The following is a 2144-nucleotide window of genomic DNA, read 5'->3' on the forward strand; positions in this document are numbered from 1 at the left end:
AGAAAGGATATATGCACCCCTTTGTTCATGGCAGTACAATTTACCATAGCTAAAATTTGGAAACAGCTTAAGTGCCTATCAGCAGATGAGTGGATTAAAAAAAACCTGATACATCTACACAATGGAATACTATGCTTCTCTAAAAAAAGAAGGAATTATTACCATTTGCAATAGCATGGGTGGAACTGGAAATCATTATGCTAAGTGAAATAAGCCAGCCCAAGAAAGTCGCCGGTGCTCGTGCTGGGTGGCAGCGCCAGGGAAGACAGAGAGACCTGCGAACGCGGCACATCGCCTGGGCAACCGGGGACCACAAAACCTTTCCAAGGAGGCGGCGGCAGCGGCGTAGCGGATGCGATAATGTCCAACCCCAAGCCTGGTCTGCCCCTTCTGCCGGGCACATCCTGTGCGGACCACACGAAAACGGACTTCCATAGAAGCCAGACACTGAGCTACACGCATGGCTATGCAATGGCTCGTCGTTCAACGGTTGGAATAGGCGGGGACCAGCTCCAGGTCAACCAGCTGTCCCAGGCTGACCTGGATGAGTTGGCCAATAAGGCACCACTTCTAACTTATGGTGAACCTAAGCCGGCTGCACCTCCGGAATTTATTCCTGCGCATGTGGCTTTTGACAAAAAGCCAGCGCCGCAAGATCAGGGGCAAGAGAAAGCCCTACCACAAGAACTGAATCAACACTAAAATTGGACCCCTCCACATACACACAGTCCGAGTGCCCGGAGGCAACAAGAAATACCTAGCCTTGAGGCTGGACCTGGGCAACTTCTCCTGGGGCTCAGAGTGTTGTATGCGCAAAACAAGGATTATTGATGTTGTCTATAATGCATCGAACAACAAGGTGGTCCCCACCAAGACCCTAGGAAAGAACTACATTGTGCTCGTTGACAGCACAGCGTACCGACAGTGGTACGAGTCCCACTACGCACTGCCTCAGGCTGCAAGAAGGGGGCACGCTGACTCCTGAAGAGGAAGAGATTTTGAAGAAAAAACAATCAAAGAAAATTCAGAAGAAATATAATGAAAGGAAAAAGAATGCAAAAATCAGCCCTCTTCTCGAGGAGCAGTTCCAGCAGGGCAACCTTCTTTCATGCATCGCTTCAAGACCAGGCCAGTGTGCCAGAGCAGAGGGCTATGTGCTCGAGGGCAAAGAGCTGGAGTTCTATTTGAGGACATTTACCCTCCTCCCCCTTTACAGGGCCTTTGCACATGCTGTTTCCCCCCTCCTGGACTAGCTTTCCTGTGATTGATACTCAATAAACATTAGTTTTTAAAAAAAATAAATAAAAAAATAAAGGAAAAAAAAAGAATCCTTCTTCTGCATCCCCACCAATATGCTGAAAATCCCAAGAATTCCAGCAGCACTCTCCCATTTCTCTGCTCATCTTTATGGCAAAACTCCCTAGAAAGTTGTTTATACTTGCTATCTTTGCCTCTTTAATAGCTATTTTCTCTTCAACCCATCCCAGTCAGATTTTGTCTATCATTTACTGATAGTACACTTCTCAAGGTCACTGTGGATCTCCAATATGCCAAATCCAATGAATAATTTCCAATTCTCAGCGGCATCAGCTACAGTTGATATATGCCCTGTTCCTAAGATATCTTTATTTATATTCTGGGTCACTATATTCTCTGGTGCTTTCTTGTACTTGTGTCTGTTCTTCTCCAGTTTCCTTTGCATGATTCTCCTTTTATCTGACCTCTAAATTTTGGACTTCCTCAGGGCCATCTTCAGCTCTCTTTTTTTTCTATCAACATTTTCTCTATAGTTTAGCTCGTTAGTCCCAATGTTTTGACTCTCAATTTTAAATTTCTAGTTCTGTCCTATCCCCTGAGCATTAAACTCATTTACCAATTGCTTATTCAATATGTCCACTTGGTTGTCTAACAAGGTTCTCAAAATTAGCATGTCTAACACTCATGCTCTCTTCCATTTCCTCTCTCCTTCCTCCCCACCACAGTTCACTTCTATGTGTCTGTTCCATCTTAGTCAATATTAATAAACATTCATTTAGTTTCTCAGATCAAAATTGTAGTAGTCAGGCTTTTCACAAAGCAAATCAATAAGATGTGTAAACATATAGAAAGACAGATGTCTTAAATAATTAGCTCATACAGTCATG

At 44.1% G+C, this 2144-nt stretch overlaps 1 pseudogene; it reads left to right on the forward strand.

Annotated features, from left to right (window-relative positions):
• Nucleotides 1-360: 360 nt before the first annotated feature.
• LOC107181650 lies at nt 361-1253 on the forward strand (annotated as a pseudogene).
• Nucleotides 1254-2144: the final 891 nt, after the last annotated feature.

Source organism: Myotis davidii, unplaced genomic scaffold, assembly GCF_000327345.1.
Source record: "Myotis davidii unplaced genomic scaffold, ASM32734v1 scaffold309, whole genome shotgun sequence".
Lineage (NCBI taxonomy): Eukaryota > Metazoa > Chordata > Mammalia > Chiroptera > Vespertilionidae > Myotis > Myotis davidii.